We start from the raw sequence: 19,546 nt of genomic DNA, 5'->3' as shown, positions 1-19,546 counted from the left end.
ACTGCCTGGGGTATAAAAAGCTCTGAGGTGTTAAAAAAGAAAGAAAAAGAAACGATCCATAATATTTTGTCTGCAAAGTATTCTTTAATTAGGAGTACAGCCCAGTGCTAGAGCACCTGCTTAGCATGTACAAGATCCTCACTTCAATCCCCAGCACCAAACAACAACAATTAAAAAAAAAAAAAAAAAGAGTAATCCCCAGTTATAGGACATAGCATGCTGGAGGCCTTGCGTTAAATCCCCAGTATAATACACAGGTGCACGCATGTGCACACGGGGCTGAGGGGTTGGGAGGAGATATTTAAAGTACCACAAACCAACTCTGGAGCAAGGTTTTTGGGTTTTTTTAATATTTTTAAAAGATGTTGATGGAGCTTTATTTTTTTATTCATTTTTATTGATATGTGGTGCTGAGAATCAAACTCAGTGCCTCACACATGCTAGGCAAGTGATCTACCACCAAGCCACAACCCCAGCTCCTGGAGCTTCCTGTTTTATATAGTATTTCTATAAAGAATGAAGCTAGAAATTAGTAATAAGGAATTGTGAGAGTATGTTCTATTTTCAGATACATAGTAGAGAGGAACAGAAGTCGATCACAATTTTCATTTTAGAAATATATCTGTTAGCCAGACACAGCGGCATATGTCTGTTATCCCAGCAGCTTGGGAGACTAAGACAGGAAGATCGAGAGTTGAAAGCCAGCCTCTGCAAAAGTGAAGTACTGAGCAACTCAGTGAGATCCTGTCTGTAAAAAAAAATACAAAGTAGGGTTGGGGAAGTAGTTCAGTGATTGAGTGCCCCTGAGTTCAAGCCCTGTTACCAAAAAAATAAATACATAAAATTATATATATTTGTTATTTTAGAAATATGTTCTCATTTCTTTTTTGTACCAGAGATTGAACCAAGGGGCACTTAACCACTGAGTCACAGCCCCAATCCTTTCTATTTCTTAGTGAGAGACAGGGTCTTGATAAGTTGTTTAGGGCCTCACTAAATTGCCAAGACTGGCTTTGAACTTGTAATCCTCCTGCCTCAGCCTCCCAAACTGCTAGGTGTGCACCAACATGCCCAGCTCCTTCTTTTTTTTATAAAAAGTACTTGGGATTCAACCCAGGGGTAATCTATCACTAAACTATATCTTTAACATTTTGTATTTTTTATTTTGAGACATGGTCTCACTAAAGTGCCCAAGTTGACCCTAAATTTGTAACCCTCCTGCTTCAGTCTCAAAAGTCACTAAGATTACAGGTGTATACCAACACCCTGAACCAAAGTTTATCTCTTCTATCCTACATTTTACCAAAGAATACATTATTTTTCAAGAAAAGTCCTATGAAACAAAGCTAAGAGAGTTTCTTGGGGGTTGGGGGTTGGGGGTTGGGGGTAGGGGACACCAAGAACAAGGTCAAGTTATTCAGGCCAATAAGACTCCTTGCCTTCTGGCCTGGGATTAAATATCAGAAGATAGAGCTGAGGGTGTGGTTCAGTGAGATAGAGTATTTGCCTAAAATGCACAAGGCCCTGGATATTATCCCTAGTACTCCAACAGAATATAAAACAAAACTGGGTGCAGTTGCACATACCTATAGTTCCAGCTATCCAGGAAGTTTAGGTGAGAAGATCTCTTTAACCCAGAACTTTAGAAAACCAAGGGGAATACAGCATGAACCCTATCGTAAAAAAAAAAAAAAAAAAAAGCTAGATGTCGTGGTACATGCCTATAATCCCAGTGACTTGGGAGGCTGAAGGAAGATCATCACAAATTTGAGGCCAGCCTGGGCATGTTAATGAAACTCTGTCTCAAAAATACCTTTAAAGAAGGAATGGGACTCGGGGTGTAGCTTGGTGGTAAAGCACTCCAGCATTCAATTCCCAGTTCTACAAAAATAAAAATCAATTGTCACAGGAACTCATACCACCCATGTATTTGAAATGAAAAGTGAAATCAGACATTATCTATTCTGAAAGTACATTTGATAGATTTAATTATGAAGTTTTGCCACATAGGTAATACAGCAGACAATGTTGAAAAATTGAATGGATAGTTTTGACATGTTTAAGACATTTGATTAAAAACAATTTATTCAGCCAGGAGTGGTAGCAAACGCCTGTAATGCCAGGGGCTCAGGAAGCTCAGGCAGGAGAATCCCAAATGCAAAGCCTGCCTGGGCAACTTAGCCAGATGCTGTCTCAAAAAGATAAAAAGGACTAGGGATGTACCGCAGTGGTAGAGGGTCCCTGGGTTCAATCCTCAGTAGTGCGAAAAATAACAATATGGTACATGTCTCAGACTGTGTGTCTCTAATGATTCTAATAACCAGCATGGCAGGAGGTTTCTAATTGATTTCTTCCAATAAAACAGAAGAACCTAGTCAAATAATCATCTGAGAGATAATTTTTGATGGCAGATCATTTGATGATGCAGTTTAAATAATTGAATGACAATGCTGAAAACTATTACAATCCAATTAGTAATGTGAACAGATTTCAACAATTACACCTGTAAAATAGATATAAAACTGATACTGAAGACTATCTTATGTACAATGAGTACTATTTATCCAGATAAAGTAGAACTGAAGAAAAATTTTTAAAGTAGTGATACAAGTCTTTGATCACAAGGAATAGGAATAGGGGTACCTAAGTCAGGAGGATTGCAAGTTTGAAGCCAGCCTCAGCAACCAGGGAGACCTTCATCAACTTAGTGAGAATCCATCTCAAAATAATAAATAAAAAGGGCTAGAGATGTAGCTCAGTGACAAAGTACCCCTGGGTTCAAACTCAGTACCAAAGAAACGCTCGTGTGTGTTCAGAACCAATCAGGTAGAAAGTAGAGGCGGGTGAGGAATGATTTTGGGAGGCAGGGACAACCAGAAATTGAACTCAGGGGTACTCAACCACTGAGCCACATTCCTAGCCCTATTTTATATTTAGAGACAGAGTCTCACTGAGTTGCTTAACACCTTGCGGTTGCTGAGGCTGGCTTTGAACTCTCAATCCTCCTGTCTCAGCCTCCCAAACCACTAGGATTAAAGGCATGCACCATTGCACCTGGTCATAAGTTGGGCATATTTTTAAACAACTTATATGGTCAAGTTAGTATTCCCAATTAAAAGTAAAGCTTGATTAAAATACAAAGTGGATGGGGTTGAAGTTCAGTGGTAGAGTGCTTGCCTTGCATATGTGAGGCACAGGATTCAATCCTCAGCACCACACAAAAATAAAGATATTGTGTCCATCTACAACAAAAACCAAAGAAAATTTAAAAAAAAAAAAAAAACCAACAACAAAGGCCAGGAGTGCTAGTGCAAGCCTGTAATCCTACTGACTTGAGAGGCCAAGCAAGGCAGGAGGATCACCAAGTTAGCAAAGGGATTTTTGCTAAGTTTCGGAAAAAAAAAAAAAAAAAGTGGGGGGAAGGGGTGCAGGGAAGGGACTGGGAATGTAGATCAGAGGTTAAGCACCCCTGGGTTCAATCCCCTGTACCAAAAATAATAAATAAATAATTTTGAAAATATTACAAAAGAAGAAAATAGGGACCAAAAGTGTTAATCACAACAATGTTCAAACCAAAGCTGAAATGAAGTTTAAGAGGCTTATAAAGAAACAGATTAAGAGTAAATAACAGGGTTAGAATGAAAATAATAGCAAAAAGTTACAAGGTTTATGAAAATAATATTTTAAATTCTCATTAACCCAACAGATTGGGATTAAAACTCAGTGAAAGCTAAAGAAAAAGGAGTTAAACTAGATTTAAGCCTAAATATATAAACAGAATTACAATGTATTCATACATTTTTGTTTATACTTCAGTTTTTTTTAAAAAAATGATAATTATTCAAAAAGACTAATCACATATTTTCATTATAAGAAAAAATTTTTTTAATTTTTTTTAAAGAGAGAGAGAAGAGAAGAGAAGAGAGAATTTTTTAATATTTATTTTTTTAGTTTTCGGCGGACACAACATCTTTGTTTGTATGTGGTGCTGAGGATCGAACCCAGGCCGCACGCATGCCAGGCGAGCGCGCTACCGCTTGAGCCACATCCCCAGCCCAATAAGAAAAATTTTAAATGTGGTACTAAGCAGGTCATGGTGATGAACACCTGTAGACATAGCTACTGAGGAAGGAGGATCACATGGTTTAAGACTAGCCTGTACATCTTACTCTAGCTTCTCTCCTATCATGCCACTGTGATTTACACAACTGAGGTCACCCCTCACATTCCATTGTTAAATACAATGAACAATTTTAGGCTTTATTTTACTAGATATCTCTATTGCATTTGATATATAAATATATATTATGATATATTAATGTGATATTTGTATGATACATAAATGACAACTCTTATCATATAAACTCACTATATACTTCATGAGGGACATGAAATATTTCCAGCTCATCGGTAACAAATAATATTAACTATGCCAAATATACAAATTATTTCATTCAATCCTCACATCTCTAATATCTAATATTCCTATTTTATTCACAAAGAAATTATATTTCCAGGGGCTGGGGGCTGTGGTTCAGTGGTAAAATGCTTGCCTAGCATGCATGAGGCACTGGATTCAATCCTCAGCACCACATAAAAATAAATAAATAAAGATATTGTGTACATCTACAACTAAAGGGGGGGGCAGTAAGTAACTGTTTAAAAGAAATTGTATTCCCAGTATCAAGCTAAATACTAACCACAAAGGTTTCTACTAAGCTGAAATAAACTGTTAAAAATGAATCCATGTTTAGATAAGCTTTTGTAATACCCAAAGTCAGGCCTGAACATTTAAGACTCCACAAGGAATACCATCTGATCAAAATTAAGGCTTCATAAATGATTCTGTTTATTTGGTACACATAAATTAGATCTTTAAAGAAGCCCCAGCCCCAGAACAACTCAGGACCAATCATTTAATATGAGAAATAAGAGAAAGATTCAAAGTCAAATATCACTTGAGTTTAAATTCTAAAAATTTAGAATTCTGAGAAGAAAAAGAAAAAAAAAAAACCCAAGACTATCTTTTAATGTAGGGCACAAGTAGCCAAACAAAACACAATATTCAAAAGTTAGCAGCATTTACAATAAAAGAATAATCTAGAAAATAATATTGAAAAACTATCCTACTCACAATAGCAACAACATTATTTTCTAAATACCTGGAATAGCTGGACCGGGCATGGTTATATATGCCTATAATCCCAGCTACTCAGGAAGCTGAGGGAGGAAGACTCAAAATTTGAGGTTGGCCTCAGCAATTCAGCAAGCCCCCAGCTCAAAAATAATTTTTAAGGAGACCTAGGGTTATATCTCAATGGTAGAGCTCCCCAGGGTTTAATGCCCAGTACAAAAATATAAACATATATGTATATATAGATAGATGATAGATAGATATACAGTTCAATCCCAAATATTTAAATCCAAAAGATCAAAAAAATCTCTAACATCTAAAATTGCCCCTAAAATCAGAATTCTGTAAATATAATTCTAAAATAATTTTTAAAATTATTTTAAAGACATTTATTCATATTTTATAGACTTGGGGGGGGCATCAGGGACTGAATCAAGAGGTACTTAACCATTGAGCCACATCCCAGCCTTCCCCACACACACAAATTTTGAGACAGGGCCTTGCTAAGTTGCTTAGGGCCTCGAAAAGTTGCTGAGGCCAGCATCAAACTTGAGATCCTCCCACTCTAGCCTCCAGAGTTGTTGGGATGACAGTTGTGTGCCACTGTGTCTGGCAATAATAATATAAGTATCTTTGCAAGCCTAAACACTTATGTTTACTAATGAGAGTCACATAGGTATAATAGTCATGGGCAGACAAACTATATTCACAAATAAATCAAAAGGCAAATGTATAAATTTCTATCACTGTGGTTGATAATTGTGTGCACCCAGCTCTATAAATGCAGTTATCTGAAATACCACAACAGACAACTTAAGTCCTTAAACAAGACTGATCAAAATCTTGATGGGAGGGGCTGGGGTTGTGGCTTGACGGTAGAGCACTTGCCTAGCATGTCCAATGCCCTGGGTCGATATTCAACACTAGATAAAAATAAATAAATAAAACAAAGGTACTGTGTCCAACTACAACTAAAAAATAAATATATTTTTAAAAATCTTGATGGGTCGGGCTGGGGATGTGGCTCAAGCGGTAGCGCACTCCCCTAGCATGCAGTGGGCGCTGGGTTCGATCCTTAGCACCACATAAAAATAAAATAAAGATGTCGTGTCCGCCAAAAGCAAATAAATAAATAAATAAATAAATAAATAAATAAATAAATAAATAAATAAATAAATAAATAAATGATCTTGATGGGTTACCATCATGTATAAAATCTCCCAAAGAGCCAAAATCTCGAGAAATTTTATTTTTCACAAAAGCAGCTGTACAAAAAGAGCAACTCTTCCTCTACTGAGGAAGTCAATGTTTTTACGTAGACATACAGTGCTTACACACAAAGTAAATGTTGTGATAGTGTACTTCTGTGAAATCAAATTTGCAAAAGATACAGAAAATGAATTAGAACTCTCTAAAGATCTTTACACAATTAATACCTCCAGTATTAGAAATAATATAAAGATGGAATACATACCACAAAGAATTGTAAAACACAATGCTGATAAATTAAAATAATAGAGAATCTTCTACAGTTATGCTAAACCAACACCTGATACTGGACAGAAACTGCAATCTCTTCAGGCTTGTGCTAGACTCAGATCCATAGATCCCACTCTCTTTTCCCCATTCCCTTGCAAAATGAATGAGCTACAAGTTGTCAGATATTGTATAAGCAGGATCTGTATATTCCCCACAGTTCTGCACACAATGGAAAGGTGCTTTCCGAGGGATTAGGTGAACAGCATGGGGGTAAAGTAATACCTCACATTCATAAAGTTAAATGAAAAGAAACTGTGAAGGAAGAAAAAAAACACATAAAAAAAGTGGAGGAAAATAGAAACCATCAAGTGAAGGAAAGTGATCTAGAAAATGACAATAAAGGTATGATTAAATCAGACACTGATAACTCCTCAAGAAACAGGAGATGATGATATAAAGAGAGGATGGATTGAGGATGGATTCATCAAATGATAAAGTGGCTACCACCGAAGCCCTAAAGGATGGTAAACTATAGAAAATCATTAGTTGTTTCACAGATGCCACCAGCCATTTTGTAGGCCAAGAGAGCCAGTGTCTTCATCAAATTACAGAAACCAAATACTGCCATCTTGAGACTGTGACAGAGACACAGAAATAAATCCTGATGCAGTTCAGTCTTAAAAGCAACAAGGGAAGGCAAAGAAACTTCTGGGCCACTGGGAAGAAGCCAATTATTTTGGCCTTGCCTGTAATCTGGACTATGATGAAGATGCTAGAGAAATCTGAAAAAGTTCAACTGAGGACCCAGAAAATTAGGGGAAAAAAAATTAGAGAAAGTATGAGCAAAAAAGTGCAGAGTAAGAGATCAATGAACAGAACAGAAAGGGTTAAGAACAATAGAGAACCTGAAGAAAGAAGCCAAAGGATCATTAAGAGCCCAGTATGGCTCTTTTCCAGATGACTTTCCTAGGGGAATACCTGACAATTTTCTCAAAGGAACGCATGGAATGGGAGGGGACATGTCTGGAAAGGCAGGAATACCTATACTTAACAAAATTCTTAGTAATCCAGAGGTTCTCCCAGACTGTGCAGGATCCAGAAGTTACAGTGGCCTTCCAAACTGTGATTCAGAACTTGACAAATAAGTCGAAATGTTAGAGTAGCCCAAAGATTAAGAATTTCATTAGTAAAGTGACAACCAAATTTGAACATAAAGTATAACACCTTCTAGACAAACCCCTTGCTGAAGGAAAAGCAACCTATATCACTTAACACATGGTGCAGTTAATAACAACCAGTATACCTCTTAGGGTCTGATCAAGAGAGCTGGGATGCTTTAAACTATCCTTTTGTTCCCAGTACAGTTGAAGCAGTGATTTGCCATTAGGTATTCATTCAGATAACGTTTTTCTACTAAGAATTACAAACCTTAAACACTTTTTAAACCTTATAAATATTTAAAACAAATTGAAAGAGTGCGTAAATCCCTACACTTTTTTTAATATTTATTTTTTAGTTGTAATTGGACACAATAGGTCTATTTCATTTATTTATGCTTATGTGATACCGAGGATAGAACCCAGGGCCTTGCACATGCTAGGCGAGCACTCTACCACTAAGCCACAACTCCAGCCCCCCTACACTTTTCTTTACAAATCATTTTATATTTTTTTCTTTGAATTACTAGGCGAAGAAGAAGCTTAAATATTTGAAGAGTTATTGCTCTAATTTGAATGAAATAAAGGTTTACAGGGAGAGGAAAATATAACTAATTTAAATTTGAAAAAGTCTGAATTGGATATATTTTTCCTGAGGCATTCTGATTTGTCTTTTTTTAATATATATATATATATATATATATATATATTTTAGTAGTAGGTGGACACAATAACTTTATTTATTTACTTTTATGTACTGCTAAGCATCAAACCCACTACCTTAGATATGCCAGACAAGCATTCTACCACTGAGCCACAACACCAGATTTATCTTTTTAAATGTTTGATTTTTTTAAAAAAAAATCCAATGAAACTACTGAGATCACCAATATTTCAACAGAACTTGGACTAGATGTACCTGGCAGAGCAGCAAGTGGTCTTACAATATTTTATATAATAGCAGGTTACTCTGCCAATGAGCTTCATCTAGAACCCTTGAATTTAAAATTTATCCTGTGATGAAGAGATGATTTTTTTTAAATAACGTTGTAATAGAATTGAATGACTTAGCTCTGTTCTTGTACAATGTATCAAACAAATGATTCATAATATTTCTACATAGGGAAAAAATAAAATGATAGGGGAAAAAACAAAAAAAAGGGCTATACAGAAAAATCAACATATAAAAAAGTGTATTACAGGAATAGATATGGGCATTTTATAGAAGTAGTCTCTAAGAGCTTGGCCAACTTTCACAATCATTAATCATATTTTAAAGTCACACGTGGAGACAAATAGTTTTTTTTTTCTTTAGGGGCATAGCTGTCCTTACAGAAAATATTCACATTCGTTTTCTGCATTGCAATACTCATTTTGAAATTCTTTGGAATTCAATATACACAAATATCAACATTTCCTTTTAAATTTTTGCATCTTTCATGCCATGCTTCCATATTATTTCACTTAAAGGGAAGCAGTACTGAAGTAAGAAACTAAAGGGGAAGTATCAGATGGAACACTACAGCATTTTTCTCCAGCCAACTTTAAGAATAAAGCTACCAGGATCCAACATGGCAGCAGGCGAGGAAGCAGCGATTCCAATATCTCCACATTAACGGGATCAATCGACGGTTAGTATCCCCCTTCAGTAGAGCAATCTTCTAAAGTAGCCAAGACATACTAACCCTTATACCTGCATAGCACCTAACCTAAAGTCCTAAGAACAAGAAACAAACCACTATATGCATACAAAATCCGGAAGCCCTTTATAAATTGAATGAATCAGCTCTAAAGTACAATAAAACCCAACATCTATAGGCATAATCTCCCACCACAAAGGAGAGACAACAGAGATAAACAAAGCCAAAACAAATGTATAGGAGAAAGCAGTTACAAAGCAGTCAAACAGAGCTGGAAAGTAACGTGAACAAAATGAAAAAACAAGGGAAAAAAGGATTACAGATAATGCAGGACAACTTAAATCTACAGGAGGACCTAGAAGCATCAGAAACATGGACAGGGAAAGAAATCAATGCATACCTAACTCAGATGGAACGGAATTTTAGAGAAGACATGAGACAGCAAGTCCAAGAATTGAAAGTATATTTTGAAAATGAACTAAACAAACAAATTCAAACTGCAAAGAACGAGCTTTACCAGGAGATAGAGATCTTAAAAAAAAACAAACAGTAATTTTAGAAATGCAAGAAACCATAAACCAGATTAAAAACGATAACGAGAATACTACAAATAGGCTAGATCAAGTAGAAGTCAGAACATCAGATAATGAAGACAAAGTTTATCAACTTGAAAAGAGTATAGTCAACACTGAAAAGATGCTTAAATCTCACAAGCAATCTATCCAAGAGTTATGGGATCTCATCAAAAAACCAAATTTGAGAGTCATTGGGATAGAAGAAGGCACAGAGGTTCAAACCAAAGGAATGCACAACCTATTAAAGGAAATAATCCTAGAAAACTTCCCAGAGATGAAAGATGGAATGGATTGCCAAATCCTGGAAGCCTACAGGACCCCAAACATCCAAAACTGTAATAGACCAACTCCAAGACATATAATTATGAAGATAGCCAACATACAGAACAAGGAGAAAATATTAAAAGCTACGAGGGAAAGGAGGCAGATTACATTCAGGGGAAAACCAATTAGGTTAACGGCTGATTTTTCATCACAGACTTTGAAAGCGAGAAGATCCTGGAACAATGTATTTCAAACGCTGAAAAATAATGGTCTCCAACCAAGAATACTGTATCCAGTAAAATTAAGCTTCAGATTTGACAATGAAATTAAAATCTTTCATGATAAACAAAAGCTAAAAGAATTCGCAGCCAGAAAACCAGCAAGCAAAGCATTTTGGGCAAAATTCTACAAGAAGAGGAATGGAAAAATAGTGCCCAAAACCAACAGCGGGAGGTTTCTCAGTAAAGGGTGAGGAAAAAAACCAAAAAGTAAAAACTAGCCAAACTAAAATAAATAAATAAATAAACATGACTGGAAGTACAAATCATATTTCAATTGTAACCTTAAATGTTAATGGACTAAACTCACCAATCAAGAGACACAGGCTAGTAACCTGGATCAAAAAAACAAACCCAACAATATGCTGCCTTCAGGAGACTCATATGATAGGAAAAGACATACACAGGCTGAAGGTGAAAGCTTGGGAAAAATCATACCACTAACATGGCCCTCGGAAGCAAGCAGGAGTGGCCATACTCATATCGAATAAAATCAACTTCAAACCTAAGTTAATCAAAAGGGATAAAGGAGGACACTATATCCTGTTAAAAGGAACTATCCACCAACAAGACATAACAATTATCAATTTATATGCACCAAATAATGGTGCAGCAACATTCGTAAAACAAACTCTCCTCAAGTTCAAGAGTCAAATTGACCACAACACAATAATTATGGGTGACTTCAACACACCACTCTCATCATTAGACAGATCCTCCAGACAAAAGCTGAATAAAGAAACTATAGAACTCAATGACACAATCAATAACCTAGACTTAACCGACATATATTAACCATCATCAAGTGGATACACGTTCTTCTCAGCAGCACATGGATCTTACTCAAAGACAGATCATATATTATGCTATAGGGCAACTCTTAGTAAATATAAAGGTGTGAAGATAATACCATGCACCATATCTGATCATAATGGAATGAAACTGGAAATCAATGATAAAAGAAGGAAGGAAAAATCCAGCATCACATGGAAAATAAACAATATGTTACTAAATGATCAATGGGTTACAGAAGACATAAAGGAGGAAATCAAAAAATTCTTAGAGATAAACGACAATTCAGACACAACATACCGGAATCTATGGGACACAATGAAAGCAGTTCTAAGAGGGAAATTCATTTCCTGGAGTTCATTCCTCAAAAAAAGAAAAAACCAACAAATAAACGAACTCACACTACATCTCAAAACCCTAGAAAAGGAAGAGCAAAACAACAGCAAATATAGCAGAAGACAAGAAATAATTAAAATCAGAGCGGAAATCAATGAAATCGAAACAAAAAAAAACATTGAAAAAATTGATAAAACTAAAAGTTGGTTCTTTGAAAGAATAAATAAGATCGACAGACCCTTAGCCATGCTAACGAAGAGAAGAAGAGAGAAAACTCAAATTACTAACATACGGGATGAAAAAGGCAATATCACAACAGACACTACAGAAATACAGAAGATAATTAGAAAGTATTTTGAAACCCTATATTCTAATAAAATAGAAGACAGTGAAGACATCAATAAATTTCTTAAGTCATATGAGCTGCCCAGATTGAGTCAGGAAGACACACACAATTTAAACAGACCAATAAGAAAGGGAGAAATAGAAGAAGCCATTAAAAGACTACCAAACAAGAAAAGCCCTGGACCGGATGGGTATACAGCAGAGTTTTACAAAACCTTCAAAGAAGAATTAATACCAATACTTTTCAAGCTATTTCAAGAAATAGAAAAAGAAGGAGCTCTTCCAAATTCATTCTATGAAGCCAACATCACCCTGATCCCAAAACCAGACAAAGACACTTCAAAGAAAGAAAACTACAGACCAATATCTCTAATGAACATAGATGCAAAAATCCTCAATAAAATCCTGGCAAATCGAATACAAAAGCATATCAAAAAAATTGTGCACCATGATCAAGTAGGATTCATCCCTGGGATGCAAGGTTGGTTCAATATACAGAAATCAATAAATATTATTCACCACATCAATAGACTTAAAGATAAGAACCATATGATCGTCTCGATAGATGCAGAAAAAGCATTCGACAAAGTACAGCATCCTTTTATGTTCAAAACACTAGAAAAACTGGGGATAACAGGAACTTGCCTCAACATTGTAAAAGCTATATATGCTAAGCCTCAGGCTAGCATCATTCTAAATGGAGAAAAACTGAAGGCATTCCCGCTAAAATCTGGAACAAGACAGGGATGTCCTCTCTCACCACTTCTATTTAATTTAGTCCTTGAAATACTAGCCAGAGCAATTAGACAGACAAAAGAAATTAAAGGCATAAAAATAGGAAAAGAAGAACTTAAAATATCACTATTTGCGGACGATATGATCCTATACCTAGAAGACCCAAAAGGGTCTACAAAGAAACTACTAGAACTAATAAATGAATTCAGCAAAGTGGCAGGATATAAAATCAACAGGCATAAATCAAAGGCATTCCTGTATATCAGCAACAAAACTTCTGAAATGAAAATGAGGAAAACCACCCCATTCACAATATCCTCAAAAAAAATAAAATACTTGGGAATCAACCTAACAAAAGAGGTGAAAGATTTATACAATGAAAACTACAGAACCCTAAAGAGAGAGATAGAAGAAGATCTTAGAAGATGGAAAAATGTATCCTGTTCATGGATAGGCAGAACCAACAACATCAAAATGGCAATATTACCCAAAGTTCTCTACAGGTTCAATGCAATGCCAATCAAAATCCCAATGGCATTTCTTGTAGAAATAGATAAAGCTATCATGAAATTCATATGGAAAAACAAAAGACCCAGAATAGCAAAAGCAATTCTAAGCAGGAAGTGTGAATCAGGCGGTATAGCGATACCAGATTTCAAATTATATTACAGAGCAATAGTAACAAAAACAGCATGGTACTGGTACCAAAACAGGCAGGTGGACCAATGGTACAGAATAGAGGACACAGAGACCAATCCACAAAATTACAATTTTCTTATATTTGATAAAGGGGCTAAAAGCATGCAATGGAGAAAGAATAGCATCTTCAACAAATGGTGCTGGGAAAACTGGAAATCCATATGCAACAAAATGAAGCTGAACCCCTTTCTCTCGCCATGCACAAAAGTTAATTCAAAATGGATCAAGGAGCTAGATATCAAATCAGAGACTCTGCACCTGATAGAAGAAAATGTTGGCTCCGATCTACATATTGTGGGGTCGGGCTCCAAATTCCTTAATAGGACGCCCATAGCCCAAGAGTTATCTACAAGAATAAACAAATGGGACTTACTTAAACGAAAAAGTTTTTTCTCAGCAAGAGAAACAATAAGAGAGGTAAACAGGGAACCTACATCCTGGGAACAAATTTTTACTCCTCACACTTCAGATAGAGCCCTAATATCCAGAATATACAAAGAACTCAAAAAATTAAACAATAAGATAACAAACAACCCTATCAACAAATGGGCCAAGGACCTGAACAGACACTTCTCAGAGGAGGACATACAATCAATCAATAAGTATATGAAAAAATGCTCACCATCTCGAGCAGTCAGAGAAATGCAAATTAAAACCACCCTAAAATACCATCTCACTCCAGTAAGATTGGCAGCCATTATGAAGTCAAGTAACAATAAGTGCTGGCGAGGATGTGGGGAAAAGGGTACACTTGTGTGGGAAGCCATGCTCACACGTGATCGGGTGCCTCCCGTTAAGGGCCTGAGGCACTTTGGCAAAGTCGAAGTTTTCCCGACCCTTTCCTGATGAGAGAGCCCATCCATGTGGGGGTGTGCCTGACCACTGACCCCGGGGACCCAATCACTGACCCTGACCTTGGAGTGCAGCCCCCCCTCAGCCTTCATTGGATGGAATTCTCCCCTGAATCTCTTGTTCCCTAATAGAAGGCTAGTCCCCGGCGTGCTCTCTCTCTCTCTCCTGCTAGCCCTGAGTAATCCCTGCTGTCCTGCTGGGCAGTTTAGAGGAGCGAACCAGAGAGGGGAGCCGTCTAGGACCTAGCAATAGAAATAAGGTAATTGAGTCTTGTGTTTTTATTTCGATCTCTTCTAACTAACTTTATGCCTAGAACCTCATTAATGAAACCACTGCACAGGCCGCGTGGTAGACACTTGTACATTGCTGGTGGGACTGCAAATTGGTGCGGCCAATATGGAAAGCAGTATGGAGATTCCTAGGAAAGCTGGGAATGGAACCACCCTTTGACCCAGCTATCGCCCTTCTCGGTCTATTCCCTGAGGACCTTAAAAGAGCATACTATAGGGATACTGCCACATCAATGATCATAGCAGCACAATTCACAATAGCTAGACTTTGGAATCAACCTAGATGCCCTTCAATAGATGAATGGATTAAAAAACTGTGGCATTTATACACAATGGAATATTACGCAGCACTAATAAACAACAAAATCATGGATTTTGCAGGGAAATGGATGGCATTAGAGCAGATAATTCTAAGTGAAGCTAGCCAATCCTTAAAAAACAAATGCCAAATGTCTTCTTTGATATAAAGAGAGCAACTAAGATCAGAACAGGGAAGAAGAGCATGAGGAAAAGACTAACATTAAACAGAGACGAGTGGGGTGGGAGAAGGGAAGAGAAAAGGGAAACTGTATGGAAATGGAAGGAGACCCTCATTGTTACACAAAATTACATATAACAGGAAGTGAGGGGAAAGGGGAAAAAAAAAAACAAGGGAGAGAATTAAACAACAGCAGATGGGGTAGAGAGGGAATATGAGAGGGAAGGGGAGGGGGGATAGTAGAGGATAGGAAAGGTAGCAGAATACAACCGTTACTAATAGGGCATTATGTAAAAATGTGGATGTGTAACCAATGTGATTCTGCAACTTGTATTTGGGGTAAAAAATGGGAGTTCATAACCCACTTGAATCAAATGTATGGAAGATGATATGTCATGAGCTTTGTAATGTTTTGAACAACCAATAAAAAAAAAAAAAAGAATAAAGCTACCATGCCAGGCAAGTTGGCACATACCTATAATCCAACTACTTAAAGAGGCTGAGGAAAGATGATGGAAAGTTTGAGACCATCCTGGACAACTTAGCAAAACCTTTCCTCAAAATGAAAATTTTAAAAAGAGCTGGAGATGTACGTACAAGGCTCTGGGTTCAATTCCCAGTACCACTTTTTAAAAAAGAATAAAGCAACCAGATTTAGACCTCCAGTAAGAAGACCAGAATGCTTTTCTATGAAGAAATTGAACAGACTCAGAGAGATGAAGGCTTTGGAGGTGAAGCAAGGAATATACATTCAAGGAAGAAAGCAAGCCATCTTTAGTGAGACATTAACCCCTTGGTCTAGGGTGATATCCTCCAGCCTTTTTTTTTTTTTTCCTCAAAAAGCTTCAATACAAGTTCACAATTTTTAATTAACATCAGTTTTAAATTGATAAATATGCTCATTTGAAAAGGCAAATGTTAGTTGGGCATGGTGGTGCAGGCCTATAATCTCAGTGGCTAGAGAAGCTGAGGCAGGAGGATTACAAATTCATAGCCAACCTCAACAAATTAACAAGACCTTGTCTCAAAATTAAAAAAAAAAAAAAAAAGAGGCTGGGGATGTGGCTCAGTATTTAAGCACCCCTGGATTCAATAAAAGATAACAAAAAACAAAAAATTTTAAAAAGGCCAAATACTCTTCTTAAAAATTCAGAATCAGGCCAGGTGCAGTGAGGCAACTGGGGAAGCTGAGGCAGGAAAACACCAAGTATTAGGCCAGCCTCAGAAACTTACCAAGGCCTTGTCTCAAAAAAAAAAGTGAAGGGAGGGGAGGGGCCTGAGGATTTAGTTCAGTGTAAAGCCTACTTGTGGAGGGCAGGTTCAAAATTAGGGGGGGAAAAAAACTATATCAAAAGATTTCTGATATTTAACTCACTTTCATAGTGTAAAGTACTAATAAAAATACACTCAGTTCATATGGTATATGTACTAATATATTTATGCTCATATAACAAAATACCATAGACTGGGTAATTGATAAACAACAGAAATTTACTTCTCACATTTTTGGATAATGGGAAGTCTAAGATTAAGGCAATGTCAGGATTTGTATCTAACAGAGGCTGCTCTCTGCTTCTGAGAGGTACTCTGTTGCTACATCCTCAGGAGGAAAGGAATGCTGTGTCCTCACATAACTTAAAAAATGGAAGTGCAGGGCTGGGGTGGTAGTTCTTTGACAGACCGCCTGCCTATAGTGTGTGAGGCACTAGGTTCAATTCTCAGCACAGCATATAAATAAATAAATAGATAGAGATACATCGACAACTAAAAAAAAAGTTGTTTTTTTTTTAAAAGGAACAATACTCTGGTTTCTCTTCAGATCGTATAAATCTTTCACCTTTTACTAAAGATTTCGTGGAGAGGAACAATTCTGAGTCTTAATCCAATTTTTCGAGGCCTTGAACTTGCAGGGCTAATAATTGTCTGTAAAGATAGATTTCTTTGTTGTTGGCTGAATAACGTCTCCTTGTATCCTTGTATAACGTTGTGTTCACCATGATTAAAAACTATTAAAAAAAAAAAAAAGGAATGGAGGGGTTGGGGTTGTGGCTCAGCGGTAGAGCATTCACCTAGCATGTACAAGATGCTCGGTTTGTTCCTCAGCACCACATAAAAATAAATAAATAAAATAAAGGTACAACTAAAAATTAAAAATGAGTGGAAGTACAGGCTCTCTACTCAACTTTTTTTTTTCTTTCTTTGGTATCGGGAATTAACTCAGGGACACTTAATCGATGAACTACATCTCCAGTCCTTATGTTTTAAATTTTCAGGCAGGGTCTTGTTAATATGCTAAGGCTGGTATCAAACTTGTGATTCTCCTGTCTCTGCCTCTGGAGTCACAGGGCTTACAGGTTATGTGCCACTACACCTGGAATCAACCCTAAGCCCTGTTGGAGTAAATACAAGTGAGTGCCTAGAAGACTTGATGTTTCTGAAGGTTATCAAAAGACTCCTAAGAATGTGTTAAGGGGGCAAGGAGGGGGGAAACTGGCCATTTCCCTTATCTCCAATCCCTAGGTGGAGATCAAAGCAAAAGGACCTGAATTATAAAGTCAAGTCATGTACTCATAAAACATCTGAATAGACCCACATGAGCAGCTGGCATAAAAATCTATCCTGTATATATACTCCTCTACTTATGGGTGTGGTTCGACAGCCTGGTGCTGTCAAGGAGCCTGTGAGTAATAAAATGTCTGAACCCTCTCATTGAGTCCTCCAAATTCTTCCTTTAGGGTCAAAACAGTACACTGAGGCCTTTGCAGCCCTGGAGTTGAACAAGTCCTTTCATAAAGGGCTCCACACTTCTCAAAGGCCACACCTCTTAATAGCATTGCACTGGAGATTAAAATTCAGTAAGAATTGTGCAGTGAACACCATCATTCAAACCACAGCAATATAGTACACAGTAAACTATCCCTGGATAATGTATTTGCATAGTTAAAAGGTAAAATATTTACCTAAACATGGTCTGAAATGTTAAGTTAAATATAGTCTATTGAAATCATAAGGCATGCTGGGGATACAGCTCAGTTGGTAGAGTGCTTGCCCCACATGCACAAGGCCCTTGGTTTAATCCACAGCACCACAAACAAACAAACAAAAAACCTTTCATCCAGCTAAAATCATAAGGCATGTTTTCACATATATTTTGTAAGAAATGGGTCTGGTGGGGATGTAATAAGTAGATCTTCACCTTTAATGGCTAGGATCTAAAAACTTGCTTTTTATCTCTGAGTACTGATTTCAAATTCAATGTTGCAGAAAATTCCCAAAGTAGGGCTAGAGATATAGAGTGCTTGCCTGGTATACATCAGGCCCAGGGTTCAATTCCCAATACCACCCAAAAAAAAAAAAAAAAATTCCTGAAATAAAATTTCAACTGGCCATTTAGAATCAGCTGATAATAAAACAAAGTTATGTGAGCTTCAAGTAATGAATATAACCAAGATAATTAATATAACAATCAATATAATGAATATAACCCTAAAACCTTCCTCCTTTCTCTTTGAGCTCCTAATAACATAAACATGTATCTCTAGGTATATATGACTAAGAGATATCTGGAGGCATTCACAAGAATAGTAATAAAAGTTTTAACTTTCTTTGAATTCTACCCTCAAACCCCTCCATGTTACTGGGGACTAAATCCAAGAGCACTCTACCAGACCTATATCCCAAGCTCTTTTAATTTTTTGAGAAAGGGTCTTGCCCAAGCTGACCTCAAACTTGAAATCCTTCTGCCGCAGTCACTGCCAAGTCACTTGGATTATAGTAATGTGCCACCACACTCAGCCTTTCTTGGTATTTTTATTCATCATTTGTGTGTGTGTGTGTGTGTGTGTGTGTGTGTGTGTGTGCGTGTGATTCTGAAATTCAACCCAAGGCCTTGTACATGCTAGGCAAGTACTTCTGACCTACACTCCAGCCCTGAATTTTTTTAAATATTGAACATGAATTAGTTAGCTTTTTAGACAAAACATCTCATACTATGCAAACAAAGGAGATCTAATTTCAAATCCATGAATTCATGTTTAACGGATTTTGTTTTATATATCACAGCTTTACTGATGTGTAAATGGCATAAAAGAAGCTGTATATATTTAAGTATACAATTTGGTGCAGGTATAAACACATGAGATCAACAAAAGATCAAGAAAATGAATTTAACCCTAAAACTCCCTTTTGTCCTTTTTAAAAAGTCCTCTTTCCACCCTCCATTGCACCCTGGACCCACCACATTTAACCATTGATCTGTTTTCTGTAATTAAAGATTCAATTGAGCTGGGCATTGTGGCTCACACTTGTAATCCCAGTGACTCAGGAGGCTGAGGCAGGAAGGCAAGAGAATCACAAGTTTGAGGATCACAAGTTTGAGGACAGTATGGGCCAATGTCGCAAGGCCTTAAGCAATTAGTGAGACACTATCTCAAAAAATTTTAAAGAGGGCTAAGATGTGGCTCAGTGGTTAACTGCCCCTGGGTTCAATTCC

The 19,546-nt window shown here is 36.9% G+C and overlaps 1 protein-coding gene, 1 non-coding gene and 1 pseudogene across 3 annotated transcripts in view; 2 read left to right on the top strand and 1 right to left on the bottom strand.

The window, feature by feature from the left end:
- The window catches only part of Adk (adenosine kinase), a 468,242-nt gene that overhangs the window by 400,872 nt on the left and 47,824 nt on the right, over positions 1-19,546 (bottom strand). The gene's annotated exons all lie outside the window — the stretch shown is intronic.
- On the top strand, positions 1,513-7,834 carry LOC113183829 (hsc70-interacting protein-like; annotated as a pseudogene).
- Positions 16,854-16,968, top strand: LOC144255196 (U5 spliceosomal RNA). The gene has a single exon (XR_013343683.1). It is a non-coding gene; the product is annotated as a U5 spliceosomal RNA (small nuclear RNA).

Source organism: Urocitellus parryii, chromosome 5, assembly GCF_045843805.1.
Source record: "Urocitellus parryii isolate mUroPar1 chromosome 5, mUroPar1.hap1, whole genome shotgun sequence".
Taxonomy (NCBI): Eukaryota; Metazoa; Chordata; class Mammalia; order Rodentia; family Sciuridae; genus Urocitellus; species Urocitellus parryii.
The sequence above is the reverse complement of the archived record's forward strand: the minus strand, read 5'-3'. Positions and strand labels throughout refer to the sequence as shown.